Genomic DNA, 10,632 nt, shown 5'->3' with positions numbered 1-10,632 from the left:
AAACATCTCAAATAAACAACCTAAGCTTACACCTAAAGCAATTAGAGAAAGAAGAATAAAAAAACCCCAAAGTTAGCACAAGGAAAGAAATCATAAAGATCACATCAGAAATAAATGAAAAAGAAATGAAAGAAACAATAGCAAAGATCAAGAAAACTAAAAGCTAGTTCTTTGAGAAGATAAACAAAATTGATAAACCATTAGCCAGACTCATCAAGAAAAAAAGGGAGAAGACTCAAATCAATAGAATTAGAAATGAAAAAGGAGAAGTAACAACAGACACTGCAGAAATACAAAGGATCATAAGAGATTACCACAAGCAACTATATGCCAATAAAATGGACAACCTGGAAGAAATGGACAACTTCTTAGAAAAGCACAACCTTCCGAGATTGAACCAGGAAGAAATAGAAAATATAAACAGACCAATCACAAGCACTGAAATTGAAACTGTGATTTAAAATATTCGAACAAACTAAAGCCCAGGACCAGATGGCTTCACAGGCGAATTCTATCAAACATTTAGAGAAGAGCTAACACCTATCCTTCTCAAACTCTTCCAAAATATAGCAGAGGGAGGAACACTCCCCAACTCATTCTACGAGGCCACCATCACCCTGATACCAAACCAGACAAAGATGTCACAAAGAAAGAAAACTACAGGCCAATATCACTGATGAACATAGATGCAAAAATCCTCAACAAAATACTAGCAAACAGAATCCAACAGCACATTAAAAGGACCATACACCATGATCAAGTGGGGTTTATCCCAGGAATGCAAGGATTCTTCAATATATGCAAATCCATCAATGTGATAAAACATATTAACAAATTGAAGGAGAAAAACCATGTGATCATCACAATAGATGCAGAAAAAGCTTTTGACAAAATTCAACACCCATTTATGATGAAAACCCTCCAGAAAGTAGGCATGGAGGGAACTTACCTCAACATAATAAAGGCCATATATGACAAACCCACAGCCAACATTGTTCTCAATGGTGAAAAACTGAAACCATTCCCTCTAAGATCAGGAACAAGACAAGGCTGTCCACTCTCACCACTATTATTCAACATAGTTTTGGAAGTTTTAGCCACAGCAATCAGAGAAGAAAAAGAAATAAAAGGAATCCAAATCAGAAAAGAGGACGTAAAACTGTCACTGTTTGCAGATGACATGACACTATACATAGAGAATCCTAAAGATGCTACCAGAAAACTACTAGAGCTAATCAATGAATTTGGTAGAGTAGCAGGATACAAAATTAATGCACAGAAATCTCTTGCATTCCTATACACTAATGATGAAAACTCTGAAAGAGAAATTAAGGAAACACTCCCATTTCCCATTGCAACAAAAAGAATAAAATACCTAGGAATAAACCTACCTTAGGAGACAAAAGACCTGTATGCAGAAAACTATAAAACACTGATGAAAGAAATTAAAGACGATACCAACAGATGGAGAGATATACCATGTTCTTGGATTGGAAGAATCAACATCGTGAAAATGACTATACTACTCAAAGCAATCTACAGATTCAGTGCAATCCCTATCAGACTACCAATGGCATTTTTCACAGATCTAGAAAAAAATTTCAATTTGTATGGAAACACAAAAGACCCCAAATAGCCAAAGCAATATTGAGAAAGAAAAACGGAGCTGGAGGAATCAGGCTCCCAGACTTCAGACTATACTACAAAGCTACAGTAATCAAGACAGTATGGTACTGGCACAAAAACAGACATGCAGATCAATGGAACAGGATAGAAAGACCAGAGATAAACCCACACACATATGGTCACCTTATTTTTGATAAAGGAAGCAAGAATATACAATGGAGAAAAGACAGTCTCTTCGATAAGTGGTGCTGGGAAAACTGGACAGCTACATGTAAAAGAATGAAATTAGAACACTCCCTAACACCATACACAAAAATAAACTCCAAATGGATTAAAGACCTAAATGTAAGGCCAGACACTATCAAACTCTTAGAGGAAAACACAGGCAGAACACTCTATGACGTAAATCACAGCAAGATCCTTTTTGACCCACCTCCTAGAGAAATGGAAATAAAAACAAAAATAAACAAATGGGACCTAATGAAGCTTAAAAGCTTTTGCACAGCAAAGGAAAACATAAACAAGACGAAAAGACAACCCTCAGAATGGGAGAAAATATTTGCAAATGAAGCAACTGACAAAGGATTAATCTCTAAAATTTACAAGCAGCTCATGAAGCTCAACATCAAAAAAAACAAACAACCCAACCCAAAAATGGGCAAAAGGCCTAAATAGACATTTCTCCAATGAAGATATACAGATTGCCAACAAACACATGAAAGGATGCTCAACATCACTAATCATTAGAGAAATGCAAATCAAAACTACAGTGAGGTATCACCTCACACCAGTCAGAATGGCCATCATCAAAAAATCTAGAAACAATAAATGCTGGAGAGGGTGTGGAGAAAAGGGAACCCTCTTGCACTGTTGGTGGGAATGTAAATCGATACAGCCACTATGGAGAACAGTATGGAGGTTCCTTAAAAAACTAAAAACAGAACTACCATACGACCCAGCAATCCCACTACTGGGCATATACCCTGAGAAAACCATAATTCAAAAAGAGTCATGTACCACAATGTTCATTACAGCTCTATTTTCAATAGCCAGGACATGGAAACAACCTAAGTGTCCATCAACAGATGAATGGATAAAGAAGATGTGGCACATATATACAATGGAATATTGCTCAGCCATAAAAAGAAACAGAATTGAGTTATTGTAGTGAGGTGGATGGACCTAGAAACTGTCATACAGAGTGAAGTAAGTCATAAAGAGAAAAACAAATACCGTACGCAAAAACAAATAGTTCTGAAGAACCTAGGGGCAGGACAGGTATAAAGACGCAGGCGCAGAGAATGGACTTGAGGACATGGGGAGGGGGAAGGGTAAGCTGGGACGAAGTGAGAGAGTGGCATGGACATATATACACTACCTAATGTAAAATAGACAGCTAGTGGGAAGCAGCTGCATGGCACAGGGAGATCAGCTCGGTGCTTTGTGACCACCTAGAGGGGTGGAATAGGGATGATGGGAGGGAGACACAAGAGGGAGGAGATACGGTGATATATGTATATGTATAGCTGATTCACTTTGTTATAAAGCAGAAACTAACACACCATTGTAAAGCAATTATACTCCAATAAAGATGTAATAAACAAATAAATAAATAAAATTAATTAAAAAAAAAAAAAAAGAAGAAGGGTCCTACGTAGGACAGTAATTCATCCCTGACTCTGGAACGTGCTCCTTATTAAACTGTGGCTGGCGCTGGGAGGGCGGGGCGGGTCAGAGATAAAATTCAGTCCTCGCCCTCCGGGGGCTACTGCCTGAAGAGAAGATGGGTGAACAACGATGCAGCACAGGGGGATGGGTGCTGCCAGAAAGGCATGTGCGAATGTGAGGCAGGTCCTGCCCAGAAAACACTGCAAGCGTCCCTGCTCTGTAGAGGGTGTGGTCAGAGTGGGCATCTGCACCAGGAGGCATTTCATCAGAGTCCTGAAAAGGAGAAATTAGCCAAGCGAGAAGGCATAGGAGGGGAAATGAAAAGACCCTTCCAAGTACCGGGAACACGCAGTGATTTCATCAGCACCTCACACCTGCTCTCAGGTTGTATTATTATCTTCATGTGGTAAATGAAGAAACAAACTCCAAAAGGTTGAGGGACCTGCCCCAAGTCACTCATCTTTAGACAGTGAACCTAAGATTTAAACTTAGCACCATACTCCCTGCCTCTTTACAGAATGTAGTCTCAGAAGGGGATTCCTTCTCATTTGGTGATGTCCACACATCCCTCACACCTTGGCCTCAGGAACACTTAGGATGAACACAAGTGTCCCTTAACCATTCTGGGAAGGAATCCAAAGTATTATAGATTCAAAAGATCATAAAATTTTTATTGTCTTCTTGGATACGGTTTTAAAAAACAGTATTCCCCCACCACCACCACCACACACACACACACACACACACACACTCTCTCTCTCACTCACTCACTGTATATCAACATATGAAAGGCACTGAGAAGTCCTGCAGAAATAACAGACCATGAAAACCTCTGCCCTCTCTCTTTCTTCCTTCCTTCCTTCTTCCCTTTCTTTTACTTTCTTTCTTCTTTCTTTCTTTCTCTTTCTTTTTCTTTCTTTCTTTCTTTCTTTCTTTCTTTCTTTCTTTCTTTCTTTCTTTCTTTCTTTCTTTCTTTCTCTTTCTCTCTCTCTCTTTCTTTCTTTCAATAACCCTTATTAACACCTTTAAAGACATTCTGTATTGTCTTCTTATTGTACTGATGAGGAAACTGCAGTCTACAGAGGGTGGGAGTTGCCTTTGGGTACACGTTAGTGGCAGAGCCAGAACCTGGTTCACTAGACTTCCTTCCTGTCAACACCCTCTTGGCTAAATCACACTTCAAAGTGTCCATTCCATACCTCCAATATATAAACAGTACATACAGCACATGAGCTGATAACCTTGTAATTGTCAACTTACAAATTACCCTTTTAAAAAAATACAAAGAAATCCCTAGGTGAGAGCTGAGATGGTGTATACAAATTTGAAGTGTGTTTATATACACTATTAATCGCCCTTGTCAAGGTTTATACTAGTTATCCAAGTCTTGCTGATATCAACTGTTTATCTTCACAGACTTCCCACTGAAATAATAATACCAACAACAACTACTAGCTCTTTTTTTGCTCTCAAAGTGAAGGATAATATTAATATACTGATGCAAATTTCCAGTCTTTATGCACGCACTTAAATGGAACCAAAGCTGAAGAAATCACACCTTAACAAGATAATCACAAAACAAATCTTTGTATCAAGCACTTCACTGCTAGATCATATCCCATTATCACTAAATAAAAAAAAAAACTTATTTACTTTGGAATTTGGTTGGAGTCAAGACAGCAAAAAAAGTGGGAGAGGAGATTGGAAATCCTTTCGTTTTTGCAAAGATTCACACTGTAACAATATTTCTTATATTAAAATTAAAGTTGTTTGGAAAATTTTTTAAGTAATATACAAATTTTAAAACATATTTCAAGAGCAGTCAGTATCCAACTTTGAAGAGTATTTATGAATATTCTAGTATGAATAACATACTAGAAAAGGTCAACTGGGCTTTATGTCTAAAAAGTTAAATATGCAGTGCTTGTATTCTGCATTAGCAGAAGGAGGCAAATGATACCCTGAAAATGTTTTAAACGTGCAACTTTGCTTATCTTCCTGTATTAATGATCCTTATGGCAGTTGTTATTTAACCTTATCATGTTGCACAGTAATTGGGGAAACCTATTGTGAAAGAAAGGAAAAGAAAAAGCATTTAGTTTAATCTTGGAACTTTTTTCCAACCTAGCATTTTTCTGGTTATCAAGGAGGGTGAAAATGAAAGTTAGATTTCTACTGGATTTTCTTAAAATCTCAAAGAAGAAACTAGAGAGTTCCAAATGGGTGATTCATTAAACATCGTATTCTGTGAAAAGGACACAAATTAGATTATCGACGAACTGCTCATTATGTGAATTCTGGGTTTCATGAGGTCCACGAAGGAGCTCTGACTAGGAGACAGTCAGTGGCTCCTGAGAAAGCCAGTTTCTCCTTCAGGGCTCTGAATCGCTCATTTGTGGATATGATATTCAGAAAATGCCATTTGCCCCTCATAAGACTTCTGTGTCCTTCTTCATACATTTCTGTGTGCACACAGAGGAAATTCAAAGCCTCCATCTTTTAATCCCTTTTAACTTTGACAACTATACTAAACCTGACCCTGAGACCCTTCTACCTTCACATGCTCTCAAGGTGCTTGAGAAACCAGCTAACTTTATGATTGAAATTAATGTTTCCATTCAACTGCAGATGCTTGAGCTCAATACACATACCAGCAGTGTGAGCACCAGCCCCTTCCGCTCCTTCAGCCAGGTAATAAGCTTTTTCCTTTTTTTTTTTCTTACTTTTTTTTTTTTTCCCATTATCCTTTTAATACAGAGCAGGGCTACTGATTACAAAGAGGCAGTTTGACTCCAGCAATAGGTCTTCTTCACTAATCCTCACTGTCATGGAAATTCCAGCTGCTACAAGAATAAGAGGCTCAATCCATATTTGCCAGCTCTAATATGAAATCTGTCAGAACCCAAATTAATGAGTTCCAAATTCCTTACATCACGATAACAGGTTAAGACTGGTCAATTAATTACATAAATCCTTCCCGATTCATTGTGCATTTGCAGCCCAGATTGTGTCTTACATTACTCCATGACACAAGGCCTTTTGGCTCCTGTTGTTCTGCAGAAAGGCCCCATTTAAGTGGAGGCTGCCTGCCACAGCAAAATGTTAAATGTCACACGTTAAATTTGCACTTTTCTGTAATTGCTTTTGTTAAAAAAAAAAAAAAAAAAATTAAACTACAGCACAGGGCTCCCAGTACACCACTATGCAGAGGGCTGGGATTGTACTGAATGGATCCCAGGGCAGGCAAGCTATCTTTTACAGTTTACACAGGTCTGAGAGTTTACAGTCTCCTTTGTACCTGGTGCCCAGTAGGCAGCAGAGCCCAGAACGTGCATGTTTGTGAAAATAAAACAAGTTTCCCTAAGATCTGTGGCAACAAAAGCATATATTCAGAAGATTCTTTTCCTTATGAAGGGATTAAAATAGGATTCTTTAGCCAATTTCCTTTTTGTTTACCAGTAAAAGTATTAGATATATAAAACACTGTTGATCTACTCACCTTTTCAGGACCATGTATTGTACAAATATACGTTATACTTGTGCAGGTCTTTGTGTAGGCTTTGCTATTTGTATTTGTAACTGGCACACACCTACAGAGGGAGAATAATTGAGGATTAAGATCTCAAAGGACTTCAAAAATTATCCTGGCCTTATCCTTCTTAAAACATCAAAATGCACCTGGAATCACAACTAGTTAGATTTAGACCTAGAACTATAGGCGTCCAGTGCCATCTCTCTTCACCACACTACATTTCCTGGTGGGGTGGACTTTTTAAGTACCTAGGTACTCTGTATCCAATGGAACTTGTTCCGGTTGTGTTTCCTGCATCATCCTTTTGAGGGCTGGGTGTTCTGCGAATACACAAGCGAGCAGATGATGCACCGACGGAAAGCTGTGTGAGGCGTGGGTTCGTTCCACTTGGGAGCCCTAACACCAGGCCACCACGCCACCACACAGACAGCTAGCCAGACCCCAGGCGGCGCGTTCTGTCGCGGACCGCCGGGCCACCGCGCTGGCCCGGCAGCGCCCCCCTCTGTCCTCCCGCAGCCTTGCATCGGGTCGCCACTGGCCGCGCGCTTTTTTCCAGGGTAAAGGAAGCTCGGCCTCCGGGCTCCGAGCCTGATGGGGTGAGGGACTTGTCCCTCCCTATACGTCCCCCACCCTCCCCCACACACACATTAAACCCTGACCCTGGGCCGTTTCTGGACCCAGAGGCACGCACTTCTTCCCCGGCGAGCCAGTCCCGACACCAAGCGTCGTCGGTCCGCTCCCTTCCCAGACAGATTAACGGATTAACGCGACGGCGCGCCCACCCGCAGGTTTTATTTAGGGTTCTGGGGAGACTAGAGGAGAAAGGGGTCGACTAATGTGTGCGGTGCGTGCGCAGGTAAAACTTTCGCAACGCGTGGGCTTGGCCCCAACCCCGCCGCGACCCCGGGACGCTCCGGGGCCGCTCTAGGCCTGAACCACACCCGCGCCGGCGGCGCGTCGTCGCCCCTTCTCGGGCCGGGCGGCGGGGCGGAGGCCTTAGTGCCGCGCGAGCATCTGCAGAACAAAGACTCGGGTCCAGCCCTAGACTGAGAACGGCCGCCGCCGTCTCCCCGGCCCGGCCACCCTGACCCAGCTAAGCCCGAAACCCACCCGAGCAGCGGGGGCCGGCTCCACGCGCGCTGCCAAACCAGCGGGGCCCCGGAGACGACTGAACCCGGAGGCCCCAGGGGGTCATCGGTATTCAAAGCTCCCTCCTGCACCAAACCCACCACCCCAGGCCCCTCTGCATTATTATTATTTTTTTTTCTCAAGCCGCCAAGCTGTCATTCTAACGCTGGGAAGGGGGCCTCGCGGTGCCCACGTTCGAGGCAGATGGGCAGGGGAGGGGGCGCTGCAGGTCGGTGCTGTAAATCCTGTCTTTTTGCGGTTGTTGTTCCCACTCACCACCCGCCGCCCCCCTCCACCCGGGTTCCCCCCCCTTTCTTTCCACCGCGCAGTTGCTATGGGTTACCAGGGCGGTTGCCATGGGTTACCGGACCGAGGCCGACCGGCTCGCTACCTGCCACCCAGTCACCGCCGCCGCCGCCGCCGCCGGCGGAGCGGCCAGGGCGGGAGGCAGCGGGAGCGCGCGTGTGCGGGCCGCAGCGCGGGGAGTGTGCGCGAGCCGGCCGGGCGCTGCAGCCAACAGGCGTGCCGGGTGCCGCCGCGGGAGCGCCGCCGCCGGTGGGGTGGGGGGCAGAGCTATAAAGAAGGCCCAGAGGTAAGAAACAAGCAAAAACACAACCGCAAGTTATGCCCGTGCTGTGCCTCTAGCGGCAAAGACAAGCGGTGTGGGGCTTTGGATGCGTCTACACTTCTCGTCGAGGGAGAAAGGGTATTTTCCTCTTTAGCATAAACCATTTGCATAGTGTCTTTAGACCAGAGTTTAAATTCCGCAGAAAATTGTAGCTTAATTTTTTTTTCTCGTTTCCTATCTTTTGAAAACAAGTCTTTGGAATTTTGGAGAAAGAGAAAAGGGTCACTACCAGAGTTTGCGCAGCTAAAATAAATTAGTGTCCAATGCACTGTTCATAACAATGATCTAGAAAAGTTTCCAGCAAGAGTGAAGAGCAATTGTGCCTGACTTAAAGGAACAATGGTGACTCGTTTGTGAGCTGCATATGGCAAAGAATAGAGCCAAAATCCTTTGTTAATACTTCAAACTTAAAGAAATTGTTGCTTATTTACGTCCTAAACTTTTTGAACTCCATTCTACTAAAATGTATTAATTTCTTGTGACCTTTATGTGCAAAGGAAATTGTATCTATGCTTTGACTGTCAAACTGCAATAACTAATTTCAGTCAGCTTTGTGTATTTGAAAATATGTGTATATATATTATATATATAATAGAGGTCTATATTCCAAACAAAAGCAGAAAATTGTATTGAAATAAATTGTTCCTACATTGAAAAGATGCTGCATTGTATTCACAGGATACCAACTAAGTGATTTAAATATTAAGAGGAAAACTATTTAGAAATAGAATTAACTTTTGTTATTTTTATCTTAAAATTTTAGAGGCCTTTCATGGAAAAGGGTCTTCCTTTATAGCTGAAATACTGAAAACCTTATTTGTACCACAGTAGCTCAATAATGATGACTCCTTAAGGCACCAAAAAACATAAACTGAGTTCAAAACAACATTCAGTTTACTGTTGGGATATAATGGTAATTGTGGCTAGGGTAAATGAATTTGTTTAAATTCTTAATAGCCATAAAAGAAATTTTTTTTTTTTACCAGACTATAGTAAGGTTATTGCGTATCACTTGTTTGTATTTAATTACTTAGTAAAATGTGAACTAGGCTTAAAAAGCTCCTGCAAGATATTTAATATCTTAATGGACATAACTACTTAAAGATTAACATTTCTGTTTTTCCTTAGTAATTTTTAAAACTTGAAATTTTAACTAGAATTTAAATCACTTTCTTCCAAGTGAGACTTTAAAAGAAGCCCTAAGTAACAGGTTATTGACTTTCATTGTTGACACCTTTGGGTTATATATAAAACCAGTTCTCAAACAGAACACATAAACTATCTTTATAGGTGAATAAGTGTGCCCTTTAAGAATTAGCCAGGGAAATACAGTTTTTTGTATGTAAATCATAAAGCAACCAGGATTAGAATTCTTTAAATCTGTTACATTTAAAATAGTTTTAAATAAACATCTATGCTATTTAGTTATTTAAGTAATTGTTTTCTTTTTCTAAAGAAAGCTTTATAAAAATATGGCGGAGAAAAATAAGAGACTTGAACAAAACAAGAAAGCCATTGGGGGCTGAAGTTCATTTAAATATCTCAGCTGCAGGAAATCAGTTTAAAGAAGCCAGTGCTTAGATATCAAAACAACCAAACCAAGGCTAAACGCCTTAAATGTACACAACTACAGTGAATATGAAACCAAATTTTACCAAAATTATTCATTAAAAATTACTAATCATTCAGAAACACACTGAATTTAGATCTAACACAGAAGAAATATATTCTCTTGTATAAAATAAGCGATCCAACAAACTGAAGTTGATTTTTTCATGTTTAATGTGAAAATGAAGATCTCATGAAGTTTACATATCACAGTATTAGGCATTACTTAATATCAATTTTGATAGCTATAGTTACATCATCTAAAAATCACATGACGATTGGTGGCACGTTATATGCTTTTCAAAACTGCAGTAAAACAGAAATAACGTGAATGCAAATACGTATTGCCAAGGACCTAGGGATCACATTCAAATGACTGGATGGCAAACTACATGTTAGCAAGATAAAAAGAAATTGCTTAATCTTTTTTTCCCCCTGTATT

The sequence above is a fragment of the Eschrichtius robustus genome, chromosome 8 (assembly GCF_028021215.1).
Source record: "Eschrichtius robustus isolate mEscRob2 chromosome 8, mEscRob2.pri, whole genome shotgun sequence".
Classification (NCBI taxonomy): Eukaryota; Metazoa; Chordata; class Mammalia; order Artiodactyla; family Eschrichtiidae; genus Eschrichtius; species Eschrichtius robustus.
Note: the sequence above shows the minus strand (reverse complement) of the source record.